The sequence below is a fragment of the Aquarana catesbeiana genome, linkage group LG12 (assembly GCF_042186555.1).
Source record: "Aquarana catesbeiana isolate 2022-GZ linkage group LG12, ASM4218655v1, whole genome shotgun sequence".
NCBI lineage: Eukaryota > Metazoa > Chordata > Amphibia > Anura > Ranidae > Aquarana > Aquarana catesbeiana.
Window position 1 is genome coordinate 184,012,449 of NC_133335.1, and position 15,242 is coordinate 184,027,690.

A 15,242-nucleotide genomic window follows, 5' to 3' on the forward strand; every position below is an offset into this window, starting at 1 on the left:
AAACCAATACAAACTATATTACAGCATCCTTCTTCCTCTCCTATACATGTGGGGACCATGGCTTGAGTTTTGAAGAGGACGATTGTGTCTCTAGTTCTAGTACTGCAGTGTTACACAATGGCTGTGCTTCATTGCTCCCTCCCATACTGCAAGTCTTATGACTACCTTGAAAACCATGCACTACCCGCTTGGCTGAGGTCATCTCAGACACCTGCATGGCCTCTTCCTTTTAAAATGATTAGTTGCCTGCCTGTCATGCTAATGCTTTGGCACCAATACTTTGGGTCAGAGGCGTTGCTATGGGGGTGCGGCCCGCACCGGGTGACACCCACCAGAGGGGTGACACCGGGGCCGCCGCTAAACACTACTATAGATTGCCTCGGAGCGGTGCGAGCAGGGCATCCAGCAGTGCGGGGGAAGCTGCCTATAACACTCCCCCTTCAGGTTAAGCTGTCACTCGGAGATCTCCAATATCTCCGAGGCAGCCGAAGTTGGTGGGCGGAGCTGGGGGTGTGGCCGCGCCGCCTCCTCCACTCCTCCCACAGACTCCTTCACACTGGCTGATCCCGCAGCTGAAGGAGATAGTGGGCGGAGCTGGGGGTGTGGCCGCGCCGCCTCCTCCACTCCCTCCACTCCTCCCACAGACCCCTTCACACTGGCTGATCCCGCAGCTGAAGGAGATAGTGGGCGGAGCTGGGGGTGTGGCCGTGCCGCCTCCTCCACTCCCTCCACTCCTCCCACAGACCCCTTCACACTGGCTGATCCCGCAGCTCAAGGAGATAGTGGGCGGAGCTGTGGGTGTGGCCGCGCCGCCTCCTCCACTCCTTCCACAGACCTCTTCACACTGGCTGATCCTGAAGTTCATCTGCAGGAATGAGGCATGCTGTAAGTTACTGCACAGCACACTCTCACTGCATAGAGTCCTAACCTGCCCTGTGACACCCCAACCTGCTCTATACTACCCCAACCTGCCCTGCGCCAGTCATCCAAACCTGCTCTATACCACCCCAACCTGACCTGTGTTACCCACACCTGCCCTATACCACCCCAACATGCCCTGTGCTACTCCAACCTGCCCTGTGCCACCCCAACCTGCCCTATAGCACTCCAACCTGCCATGTGCCACCCTAACCTGCCCTGTACCACCCCAACTTGTCCTGTGCCATTTCAACCTGCCCTGTGCCACCCCAACCTGCCCTATACCACTTCAACTTGCTCTGTACCACCCCAACCTGCCCTGTGCCACCCCAACCTGCCCTATACCACTTCAACCTGCTCTGTACCACCCCAACCTGCCCTGTGCCACCCTAACCTGCCCTATACCACTTCAACCTGCCCTGTGCCACCCCATCTGCCCTATACCACTTCAACCTGCTCTGTACCACCCCAACCTGCCCTGTGCCACCCCAACCTGCCCTATACCACTTCAACCTGCTCTGTACCACCCCAACCAGCCCTGTGCCACCCTAACCTGCCCTATACCACTTCAACCTGCCCTGTACCACCCCAACCTGCCCTGTGCCACCCCAACCTGCCCTGTGCCACTTCAACCTGCCCTGTACCACTCCAACCTGCCCTGTGCCACTTCAACCTGCCCTATACCACTTCAACCTGCCCTATACCGCTCCAACCTGCCCTGTACCACCCCAACTTGTCCTGTGCCACTCCAACCTCCCCTATACCACCCCAACCTGCCTTGTACCACCCCAACCTGCCCTATACCACCCCAACCTGCCCTGTGCCACCCTAACCTGCCCTGTGCCACCCTAACCTGCCCTGTACCACCCCAACTTGTCCTGTGCCACTCCAACCTGCCCTGAGGATCCCCAACCTGCCCTATGCCACTCCAACCTGCCCTATACCACTTCAACCTGCTCTGTACCACCCCAACCTGCCCTGTGCCACCCCAACCTGCCCTATACCACTCCAACATGCCCTGTACCACCCCAACTTGCCTTTTACCACTCCAACCTGCCCTGTACCACCGCAACCTGCCCTGTACCACCCCAATCTGCCAATATACCACTCTAACCTTCCAATATACCACCACAACCTGCCCTATACCACTCCAACCTGCCTTGTGCCACCCTAACCTGCCCTGTACCACCCCAACTTGTCCTGTGCCATTTCAACCTGCCCTGTGCCACCCCAACCTGCCCTATACCACTTCAACCTGCCCTGTGCCACCCCATCTGCCCTATACCACCCCAACCTGCCCTGTACCACCCCAACCTGCCCTGTGCCACCCCAACCTGCCCTATACCACTTCAACCTGCCCTGTGCCACCCCAACCTGCCCTATACCACCCAAACCTGCCTTGTACCACCCCAACCTGCCCTATACCACCCCAACCTTCCCTATACCACTCCAACCTGCCCCGTGCCACCCTAACCTGCCCTGTACCACCCCAACTTGTCCTGTGCCACTCCAACCTGCCCTGAGCCACCCCAACCTGCCCTATGCCACTCCAACCTGCCCTGTGCCATCCCAACCTGCCCTGTACCACCCCAACTTGCCTTTTACCACTCCAACCTGCCCTGTACCACCCCAACTTGCCTTTTACCACTCCAACCTGCCCTGTACCACCCCAATCTGCCAATATATCACCCATACCTTCCAATATACCACCACAACCTGCCCTATACCACCCCAACCTGCCACTATACCACCCTATACTACCCTAACCTGCCACTATATCACCCTACACTATAATTTACAGGGGCCGGTTTGGGGTGCGTCCCATGACCGTGCGCTACATGCAGGGTGCTGGGCAGCCTAGACATGAGGGGGGTGACACCATGTTTTACCGCACCAGGTGACACCAACCCTAGTGACGCCACTGCTTTGGGTCACTGACCTGAAAAAGTATAAAGATGCTGCAGGTGTGTCCCTCAAAACATACTGATGCCCAACACAGCCAAGCAAGGAGCATTTTTAGAAAGATTAGCAATGGCAGCTCCCATACATCTGTCACGGAAGGGAGGCAGTGATTGCAAACTGGGTGTCTGCTCCCTCTAGTGGCGTATCTACAAAATCACTAGATTAAAAAAAAAAAAAAAATGGTGTTATGGAAGAGCAAATATGTGCAATTGTAAGGCCTCATGCACACCGGACGTTAAAATAACATTATAAAAATGCCAGTAGCTTTGCAGTGAGTTTTTCTTACGTTTATTAGCGTTTTTCCACTTTTTTTTTTTTTAAACGCATTTTTTTTTTTAAATGCATTTATTTTATTTTTTTTTCAATGGATCAAAAACATCAAAAAACGCTGGCAAGCCGCGTTTTTTGAGCATTTATCACCGTTTTGACGTTAGAGCGTTTTTACAGTTGAAAAACTCCTCAGAACCCACTAGTTTTGGGTTTTTTAAAAGCCAAAAAACGCCCCAGTCAAAAACCGCTGATAACCGTCTATGTGTGCATGGACACATAGGATAACATGATGGGGAGTTTATTGACTGAAGAAAAAAACGTCTGAAGCCAAAAGCAGCTGCTGTAAAAACGTCCAAAAATGTCCAGTGCGCATGAGGCCTCAGGCCTCATGCCCACGGGCGTTTTAAAAAACAAGCTGTTTTGCATTGGCGTCAATGCGCATTTAGCAGTACTAGCTTTCAGCCACATTTCTCTGTCTCTATTCAAAATCCATGGTTCCCTATGGGAGCCCACTGATTTGAATAGAAGTCGCACCAGAAGTTGGATCAAGATGATCCGACTTGCGGTGCGACTTGTGTGCTGAGAATCTTGAAGGGGAACCCCCCTGATCCATACCAGACCCTTATATGAGCACGCAGCCTGGATGGTGGGGACAGACGGACACGAACCCCCCCCCGACCATACCAGGCCATATGCCCTCAACATGGGGTGGTTGGTGCTTTGGGGCAGGGGGGTACCCCATACTCATTCACCTAAGGTGGAGGCCGGGATCTGGGGGCTTCCAGATTCCAATAAGCCCCCGCCTGCAGACCCACCGGGCAATGGTTGTCGGGAAGATTCCCTTGTCCGCATCAACATGGGGACAAGGTGCTTTGGGGTGGGAGGCGCAGGGTCCCCTCTGCCCCGAAGCACCCACCCCCCATCTTGAGGGCATGTGGCATGATATGGTCCAGGGGGGGCCCTCGCTCGCCCCCCCCCCCCCCATTTCCTGACCTTCCGGGCTACATGCACGGATAAAGGTCTGGTATGGATCTTGGGGGACCCCCACACCATTTTTTTTTCTTTTTCGTGGGGGGGTTCCCCTTAAGATCAATACCAGACCGAAGGGTCTGGTATCGTCTTGGGGGGCTCTCGCAAAAAAAATTTTTTTTACATTTTGGCGGGGTTCCCTTTCAAGATTCTCAGCACACAAGTCCCACTGCAAGTCGGATCATCTTGATCCGACTTCTGGTGCGACTTCTATTCAAATCAATGGGCTCCCACAGGGAACAACTGATTTTGCATAGAGACAGAGAAACACCGGATGAGGCTTAACGCTGTGTACACAGCGTTAAGCCTCGTTAAATCGCGTTTAACACCTTTTACCGGCGTCTGGCATTTTTACAGCTCTAGCGCTGGAGCCTCAGAATGTGCTTGTCCTGGGGTTTTTGGGAGCTTAAAAATGCATATGCCACTTACAGCTCCTAAACGCCTTGGTGGGCATGAGGCCATAGGCTAACATGGAGAGGCGTTTTTAAGCTGTGAAAAATGCTCCTAAAAGGCAGCTGTAAAAATGTCCGTGGGCATGGGGCCTTAAAGCGGAGTTCCAGGCTTTTTTTTTTTAATTAAAAGTCAGCAGCTACAAAAAGTTTAGCTGCTGACTTTTAATAAACAGACACTTACCGGTTCCACGGTCCAGCTATGCAGCCGCACGGAGCCTCGCTCCTCTCCCCCTCCTCTCCTCGGCGCATCCATTGCAACTGTGGGCACCCGGGCGCGACAGCTTGCGGCTTCGCGGCCGGAACGCAAGTCGCGCTGCGCTCTCCCAGTGGACAGGCAATCTTTTGGGACCTGTCACATGTCCCAGAATATTGCCGAGAGGGAGGGGCTGCCTAGGAGAGAGGAGGAGTCATCTAGGCGGCCTGTGGGCGGAAGGAGGAAGTGGGACAGGAAGTTCCCACCCCCCCCCCCCAAAAAAAAATTACATGCCAAATGTGGCATGTAAGGGGGGGGGGTGCTTCAAGCAGAAGTTCCACTTTTGGGTGGAAATCCGTTTTAAAGTCAAGTTAAAGCAGCACATAACACAAGTGCTACCTGGAACTACACTATGCTCTTGCTTTAAGGCCTGATTGCACATATGGGTTGTTGCTTGCTGCGTGTTACATTGTAACACATCAAATTGTACATAAAACACACCTGAAAGCTTGTTGACATCTGATCTATCCTACAATGCACTACACATTAGAATGCATGTCAATATGCAATCTGATGTATTTCCATTGATATCAATAGAAAACACATCAGATAAAATGCTTTAGTTGTGAATAACCGTTAAAGCGTATTTCCACTTTCAAATTTTGGAAAACCCAACTATATGTTGTGTTCCAATTCGCACAGCATACCCAACAGCGTGTACCTGCGAGAACCCTGGTGATTAGCTGCAGGAGGCAGATCCATTAAAAGCAAATCAGAGGCTGCTGAATGCTGCAGCCACTCATTTGTAATCTATGTAGTGATCATCTGCTAATGATTGGCCTGCATGTAGACAGTCTGCGTCCTCCAGAGCCGATCACTCGCAGGCGATAGCTGCATAGCAATTACATACAAGCGCTTTCAAAATAATGACCGATTTAAGATTTTCTGGACAGTCTCAAGTGCCTTTGTCCCACACTATCCATCATTAATATACAATGTAGGAGGAGTTTTTTTTAACTTGGGCTGGCCATACAGTCTACATTTTTTTTTTGTTCAACTAGCGGGTTTAGGGAGAACCTAACACACACACGTGCGCACAATTCCCTCATCAACACCATTTGAGGTGGAGGTGTAAATCACTCCCATTGTGCTATGGTGTTCTCATGGCAGCCATCAGAACACAATGATCAGTGTTGCCGGCTGTAGCAGGTGGTTGTACAAAACGTGCTTTGTACACTGGTGCGCAGTCATGTTGGAACAGGAAGGGACCATCCCCAAACAGTTCCCACAAAGTTGGGAGAATGAAATTGTCCAAAATGTCTTGGTATGCCAACGCCTTAAGAGTTCCCTTCACTGGTACTAAGGGGACAAGCCCAACCCCTGAAAAATAACCCCACACCATAATCCCCCTTTCACCAAATGATTTGGACCATTTCACAAAGCAAGGTCCATAAAGACATGGACGAGCGAGTTTGGGGTGGAGGAATTTGACTGGCCTGCACAGAGTCCAAACCTCAACCCGATAGACCACCTTTGGATTTAATTGGAGTGGAGACTGCGAGCTAGGCCTTCCCATCCAACATCAGTGCCTGACCTCACAAATACGCTTCTGGAAGAATGCTCAAACATTCCCATAGACACACTCCTAAACCTGGTGGACAGCCTTCCCAGAAAGGGTGGACCAACTAAACCCTACGGACTGCCATTAAAGTTCATGCAATGCATCAAACTATCTATTGGTGATAGAGGGGGTGGCAGGAGAGAGGGTGCGGCGCCCGTGCGCCCTTATGGACGCACCACCACTGATACATACACACAGATCAGATTCCCTCATCCACACATCGATGTAGATGGAGGAATCACTCCTACTGTGCCTTTGTATTCTAACAGGGGGGAGCCATTCCTGCTATCCGAATACACTGATCAGTGTTGCCCACTATAGCCAACGGCACTGATCATACAGGAAAAACCCCGACAGGCTGGTTGTGTTGTGTACAACCAGCCTGTCGGGGTTTTTCCTGTATGATCAGTGACGTTACCTGGATCTAAATTCATCCAGTCCAGTCAATCTATGAATGTTTGCCCTTGCTATACAGTATCTAAGTGCTTTAATCTGCACTCACCTTCTGCGGACGACTCTGTGTTCTTCAGTTCAGATACTGTACATCTAAAGCTCACAAGGAAATGTCAGGCATGCATAACCAGAAATTTTTATCCCGGGATGTGTTTCTCCTATTCTTATGAATGCAGCTTTTTATGTGGCTGTGTGCCTTGCAACTCTTGACAAATACAATGCTTTCTTGTTCATTTATTTAGATGTGGAGGCTGATTGTTTTCCCTGGGACTGGAGAGCAATTGGGTTCTGTCCACTGGCTAAACCTGAATCCCAGGAGCAGGTTTGTGCCACATCCGGGCCAACAATAACAAAAAGTATTAAAAGAAAAACCTCTAGCTACAGCAATAAAAAGACTGTGTATAGTATTATATAAAACGTTCCTACACATTATGATAGCATAGGAAGCATGTTCTAATGCAAGATGTGATTTAAAAGCACACTTGTACTGAGAGCATGAAGGCGGCCATTCCTGATCTGGCCTTCTAAAAATTCTAATTCTCTGGCTGATCCAGTGAACAGGTTTACAGATTAGAAGTTCTGACATGCTCAGTAGGAATGAGACTTGGCGACTGAAATAGACTTCCCTCTGCTGACCAGCTTTATGGAGAAGCCGATTTCATTTTCCAGCAGGACTTGGCACCTGCCTACACTGCCAAAAGTACCAATACCTGGTTTAATGATCATGGTATCATGGTGCTTGATTGGGCAGCAAATTCACCTGACCTAAACCCCCACAGAGAATATGTGGGTAATTGTCAAAAGGAAGATGAGATACACCAGACTCAACAATACAGATGAGCTAAAGGCCTCCATCAAAGCAACCTGGGCTTCCATAACACCTCAGCAGTGCCACAGGCTGATCCCCTCCATGCCAAGCCGCATTGATGTAGTAATTTATGCAAAAGGAGCCCTGACCAAGTACTAGTGCATACTATACTGTACATGGACATTTTCAGTAAGCCAACTTACCTGTATTAAAAATGCTTTTTTTTTATTGGTCTTATGTAATATTCTAATTTTCTGAGATACAGAATTTTGGGTTGTCACTAGCTGCAAGCCATAATGATAAAAAATAAAAAGAAAAAAAAATGTTTAAAATATATCACTCTGTGTGTAATGAATCTATAAAATATATAGGAGTTTCTCTTTGATTATATTCAAATTATCTGAGATGCACCTGTATATGGTGGAAGGGTCCTAGACTAATTGGCTTCTGGTTTTGTGTATTTGGCCTCGTATTCACGTTGTTTCATCTGCCCATACCAAAAGAAGCCAAGTTTTCCTTATAACATTGTCCAATTCCAGGCCTGTTCACTTAACAGAAGCTCGCCTGTTATCTATTTCTGTCAGCCAAAAGAAAAATTGCCCAAGCCTGGAAAAAAAACATCCGTCCCCTTTCAGGGGGTTCGAGATCGCATGACCAAGTTGATGCTTAATGAACAGATGTCGAGCATCAGTAACGACTCATGCCAAGTTTCTAAAAATTTGGGAACCATGACTGTCATATACATTTCCTACCCTCCCCCCAGCCAGCTTGGGTGGCCTATGACGAATGGTCCCGATGCTCCCAAACCCTTACCTTCTTCCCATCTCTTGGTCTATATCCTTCTGGCGTCCCTTTCTTCCCTAGACTCCTTCCCTAGACTCCTTTATCCTTTCTCTAACTCCCTACTAGGTAGGTAAAGGAACTCCTTTCCTCTAGATTCACCCTTCTGCCTAACTTTCTTCTGGTTTCCGCTCCTTTGTTCCTTTTCAGTTCAGTCTAGGCTGTATATTGCACCACCTTTTGGATATTGGTGAGCCCAGGGGATGACCCGTAGTTGTGGGGAACCTCTCTGGGACCCCTTGGTCCTCATGGTCTCATGAACACTATTTACTGCTGTTGTGTTAGCTCTAATTTTTTTCTGTTTATGCATCACCTTATTTTTGCCTTCCTTTTGAGCCAACTTCTGTTAAAAGCTTAATGCTAGCCTCTGCATGGGTGGAACTTTTGCAGGTTAACAACTTGTTAAAACCAAAAAAAAAAAAAAAAGTTACGTTTTGGATAAAGTACAGAGGGATTAGAATGCCTGTCAGTTTTTACTGCTGTCTGTGTCCAAGGAGATTCACCCTCTCTATTTGTCCTGTTTATCATTAGTGAAAGAAAATCCCAAATTTTGGGTTGTCCCCAGAAAAGTAATAGAGGAAAAATCTTTCAATGGGGACACTAGTTCTGGTGACCTGAGGGCCCCACAAAATTCCTTTAATTTGCAGGTATTTCCTCTCACTTTCGTTTTAGGAAGGTTCCTGACCCTGCTAGCCCTGAACACAAAATAGTCTCAAAAACTCCAGAGACTAGGCACATGCTTCCCGAGACTCACGTTACCAGACGCAAAACCTCTGCCTTAATGGAACCCGTTAACTACTCTCTTCAAACACCTCAGATGCATGTTATTGCCACTTACAGCAACAGTGAAGGAACACCTATGGTGATAATGCCAGCGAGAACAGATACACCAGACCTGGAAAGATAAAAGTCCAAATTCCCAAAGTAGTAAGTGTTCAGTATAAGTGTGGATGCTGTTCCAAAATGAGCTATGATTGCTCTTACCAGAAATCCAAAGATATAAGCAGATGGCAAAAAACCCTTGCCAGGGCCTCTGAGGTATTGGACCAATCAGCACCGTCCGTGGTCAGATCAAAATCCCCTCAATAAATGCAGGAGAAAAACAAACACAAGAAAAAACTGGCCATAGTGTAGTATGTTAAATGTTAAACATGGACAAACGAACATACCAATCACCCTGGTGTGCACATAAAAACAACCAAAAAAAAGGGGGGGAGGGAAGTGAAAAAAAACCCCACCACCGTGGCTGTAGATTGTGCTTACCAGATCACGATGATAAACAGATTCTTAGTAGGTTAGGAGCTGACATAAAGCACCTTGATACGTCCTCATTAACCCGAAGTTCACATCGTCAGTAAACCACCCAGAATATAAAAGGTAAACTCTCCATGGTGAAGTACGTTTAAAAACGAATTTAATAAATTAAATATTGCACTCACAGAATAAAAGCACTTATATCACATAAGTATATGTCGCCGGCCGGCATACAGGCATGGAAGCGAAGCTCGTCCTACTTCCTGGTCTCGTGGTAGCGTCGCTGCGTGCGTACCCAGACGCGTTTCGTCATCAAAAGGACGTTCTCAATGGGGACGAGCAACGCAGTGAGCCACCACTAATAAATAAACATCCAAGCCTCGTTCTGAGTTGCGAGCGCGAGGACGCCATCTTAAATATGGGCAAAAGCCTTGATTCTCCCTGAAGCGTGTGGTTAGCTGATATACAAACAATGTCAACAGGAACAAGTTAAAACACCATAATGAATATGGGCAAGTACCATTCAAGATGGCGAGAACGCCATTTTAAATGTGGGCAAAAAGCCCTAATTATCCCTGAAGCGTGTAGTTGGCTAATATGCACACAATATCTACAGAAACCCGTTAAAACACCATAATGGGTATGGGCAAGTGTCCTAACCATTACAACAAACAAACGTGCCCAAAAAAATATATTAACTAACAATTCTACCAAAATGTGGAAGTTTAATATCGTGAAATATTAAACAAAAAATAAAAAATAAAAAATATATATTACCACATACCTAAATGTGAAAAGGTGACCAAACCCCTAGTAGTAAGACTCATAATGAGAAAAAATAGGTATTGTAGGAGTATATTCAAATCTCCAAACAATATAAATAAATATATATAAATAAAAAGTGAAAAAAGAAGAAAATATCAATAAGTAGAATGCATCAAATAATGAACATGGCGTCCTCTAGCGAACATCCCAGAGCGGGTAATTTCACACATATAAACATATAAAAAATAGATAAAAAATACAATAAAATCACCTCATGAGTTATCAATAAATGCGTTCACATCCATGTCAATGTTTAACCCATGGGGTGTATACGTCCTTAACCTATGGATCCAGCTCATCTCAAGCTGGGATATACCCCTAATTAGTGCACTACCCCTCCAATGAGGTCTAAACTTATCTATCCCTAAAAAAAGGGTACCTGAGGGGTCTCTATCGTGCACCAATAAGTAGTGCTTAGACACTGAATGATACCTGAATCCTGTGATAATATTGGTGATGTGTTCGTTAAGTCGCACCTGGAGAGGGCGCTTAGTCCTGCCCACATATTGAAGGCCACACGGGCACTGCAACAAATAAACGACCCTCTCAGTGGTGCAAGTAACGAACTGCTTAATGTTATACGTTTCTCCTGTGCTAGTGGAGGTAAAGAAGGTAGTCCTTCTATGAGAACATGCATTTAGCCTACAAACCCTACACTTTCTGCACTGATAAAAACCGATCAGTTGATCAAAAAATGTTGGTTTAATAATTGGAGGATTTAAAATATTGGGGGCCAACTGATGGCGTACCGAGGGTGCTCCCCTAAAGACGACACGAGGCCTATCTGGCAAGATGTCATTGAGGGTTATGTCACTCTTGATTACATGCCAATGCTTGTATATTAAATTTTTTATATTATGATGCTGTAAAGAAAAGGACGTGACAAAAGGGACCCCTAAATTGAACTGGCCCCTATCAACAGAACTCCTCTCAACAAGCAAATCATCTCTATTGACAAGTTGTACATTCTCAAGAGCCTTAACAAGAGAATCCTTTGAATAACCCTTTTCCAGAAATCTCTCAGTAAGGATTCCAGCCTGTGCATCAAAATCTACATGGTTGGAGCAGTTCCTTTTAATCCGAAGATATTGACTCTTTGGGATCGACTCCAGCCATGGACGAAAATGGCAACTATCGACTGGTATGAACGAATTTCTATCCGTCTCCTTAAAAAAAGTAGAGGTGATCAATCTATCACCATCCACAGAGATTCTGAGGTCCAGAAAGTTGATAGTGGTCTGGCTCCTCTCATAGTTCAACTTGATCCCAATAGAATTGGCATTAAGGGTGGCCAGAAAAACATCTAAGGCCGAGAGCTCGCCATTCCATAGGAGGAGGATGTCATCTATGTATCTTGCCCACAGGACCAACTGAGGAGTGTCCCTGGCATAGATGACATCCTCCTCCCATTTCCCCATAAAGAGGTTGGCGAGACTAGGGGCGTATTTAGCCCCCATAGCCACCCCCACATCCTGTCTATAAAACTTGTCGCCAAACCAAAAATAATTATGAGAGGCAGCATACCTCAACAAATCCATCAAAAACGATATTTGAACCTGAGCAAGATTGGAATCCCTAATCAGATAATGTTCAACTGCCTGAAAACCCAATAAATGTGAAATGTTGGTATATAATGAGGTCACATCCGCGGTGACCAACCACATTCCTGCATGGTATTGTACTCCCCTAAGCAATCGGATAATATGTCCAGAATCTTTAACATAAGAGGGCAAACTCTGTACTAAAGGTTGTAAAAAGAAATCAATGTATCTGCCCACCCGGGACGTCAGGGAATCAATCCCGCTGACAATGGGGCGTCCCGGGGGGCAGATAGGATCTTTATGTAATTTAGGTAAGTAGTAGATAGTGGGGGTACGTGGGGCCGTAGGTACTAAATATAGGCCTTCCTTCTCCGTCAAGACCCCCATCTGCCTACCCCTTCTAACCAACGACTTCAAAGTCTTCAGGTATTTCACCTTAGGGTCAGAGGGGAGAGGTGTATACGTGGTGGTGTCATTCAGGATTCTATGCATCTCATTGATATAATCCTGTCGATCCAAAACAACAATCCCCCCCCCCTTATCTGCTGGTCTAATGACCAAATCCCTGTTATTACACAGGGAATTTAAACCCTCCTGCAAGGTTGTATTGAGTCTGACCTTTTTAACCTCCAACTGTTCCAAATCCCTAAGGATACCATCTCTGAAAACCCGCAAAGCCGGTGCTAGTGCGCCCGGGGGATTGAACAAGGAGGCATTTCTCAACCCTGAGTGGGTAATCCCCATATCATGGACCTCAGCGCTACTGATAGGACGGTTGGCCATGTATCTTTTTATATTTAATTTCCTGACAAATTTGTGAATATCCATAAAGGTCTGGAATTTATTGAGTTTAGTGGGGGGGACGAATTTAAGCCCCTTATCCAATATTGCTTTTTCAGAGTTAGTTAGTACTTTGGAGCTAAGATTAAAAATCCCAGTACCAACTACATTCTGGGTTTTTTGGGCAGCTCGTAGCCGCCTCCCCCCTCTGACTCCTCTCCTCTTTCTCCCAACCTTTTGATACCCTGATTTGGTTTTTGAAAACCCCAACAGTTGGGATCCATGGAAGCAGAAGCACCCAAAGGGGGCATTTGCCCACCAAGAGTAGGGTATGGCAAAGTAGGGGTATTACCCCCACTTAAGTTAAAGTTCCTATCAGGACCCTCTCTATCTTGCAAAGGGAAAAAGGAGTTGGAAATGGGTATGTTGGCCTCCCATTCTGTTTCCGTCGGGAACTCTAATCCTCCTTGCGAATAATCAGGGTAACCCCTACCATGGGTCCTCCGATCATCATATTGATTCGTAGGGCGCCCTCTACCCCTCTGATTATAATAAGGGCCCCATCCTCTCCCTCTCTGGGGAGGTGGTGTCCTATATTGGGACCCATACCCCTGCTGGTACGTCATGGGGTTGTGATCCAAGGGTTGAGGGAATCTAGGAGGTCCACTGTGCCTTGGTTGTGCCCTAAGGGAACCCCTATGATTAGCATTGTTAGTTCTATAGGGAGATTGTCTTTGTTCATTCCCTACCCTGTGTGTTGGTTTCACATAAGGTGCCCCCCGTTTATTCAGATTATGTGGCATCACTGAAGGGGCCCCACCTGAATAGTTGGTTCCCACCGTTATCCCAATCTCCATCCCAGTGTCGTTTTGTTTGGCTAAATCCTCCAGGAGTTTTTTCTGCCAATCAAAAACGACCTTACCATGATAATCCGTGAGGTCTCTATTGAATTTTTTCTTTTTCTTAATCCTTTGATCCTTATCTTCCTTTTCAAGAATTTTTAGAAGACTCTGGGATTTAGCCAGATAATCCTCACTCCCCATAAGGGGGTGTAGTTTCTCTCTAATGGTCTTAATCTCTTCATCAAGCTTAGTAAGCTTAATGGTTTTCCTTTCTATTAGGAATCTGATTAGAGAGAGACCGGCTTGGTTAAAATATTTAAACCAACCTTCTAAATCCACATCACCCTTTTGGGGTGCCACATCCCACCTAAGGCTTCGGGGGACCATTGAGTGTTTGATATAAGTTTCTAAATAAGCTATATCCCATTTGGTATGGTTCTCAGATACCATGAGGTTCTTAAGCCTCATAAAGGTTCCTCCCATATCACTATCATCACTGCTATAAGCCTCAAAAACCCCTTCAACATTAACCACATTAGTGGCACGAAACTCAAATATATCCATAGCTCTGTGTTAATGAACAACACCAATAATAACCAGCTGCAGAAAATAGGTCAAATACAATATAAAACAGAAAAAATTCCGCGCTAGAAATACAAAAGAATAAGCAGCAGTAAACAGTGCGACAACACCAACCCAACAAATAAAAATAAATAAACTGCGCTAAAACAAAAATTATATGTGTTGGGTGAGTTAATAGTGTGACCAAACCCCAACAAAATATAAAAAACAAGTCCAGAAAATAAAAGTCCAAATTCCCAAAGTAGTAAGTGTTCAGTATAAGTGTGGATGCTGTTCCAAAATGAGCTATGATTGCTCTTACCAGAAATCCAAAGATATAAGCAGATGGCAAAAAACCCTTGCCAGGGCCTCTGAGGTATTGGACCAATCAGCACCGTCCGTGGTCAGATCAAAATCCCCTCAATAAATGCAGGAGAAAAACAAACACAAGAAAAAACTGGCCATAGTGTAGTATGTTAAATGTTAAACATGGACAAACGAACATACCAATCACCCTGGTGTGCACATAAAAACAACCAAAAAAAAGGGGGGGAGGGAAGTGAAAAAAAACCCCACCACCGTGGCTGTAGATTGTGCTTACCAGATCACGATGATAAACAGATTCTTAGTAGGTTAGGAGCTGACATAAAGCACCTTGATACGTCCTCATTAACCCGAAGTTCACATCGTCTAACCTACTAAGAATCTGTTTATCATCGTGATCTGGTAAGCACAATCTACAGCCACGGTGGTGGGGTTTTTTTTCACTTCCCTCCCCCCCTTTTTTTTGGTTGTTTTTATGTGCACACCAGGGTGATTGGTATGTTCGTTTGTCCATGTTTAACATTTAACATACTACACTATGGCCAGTTTTTTCTTGTGTTTGTTTTTCT

The 15,242-nt window shown here is 46.4% G+C and overlaps 1 protein-coding gene across 3 annotated transcripts in view; it reads right to left on the reverse strand.

Moving 5' to 3' along the window:
* SNX21 (sorting nexin family member 21) overlaps positions 1-15,242 on the reverse strand; it is a 68,962-nt gene that overhangs the window by 32,268 nt on the left and 21,452 nt on the right. The window contains exon 1 of one of the 3 annotated variants that reach the window (XM_073606284.1): positions 6,948-7,084. The exons of the other annotated variants lie outside the window; for them this stretch is intronic. The gene's annotated coding sequence lies outside the window, so the exon portion shown is untranslated. Of the gene's footprint in view, positions 1-6,947; positions 7,085-15,242 lie in introns of those variants that run through there. 3 annotated transcript variants of the gene reach the window in all.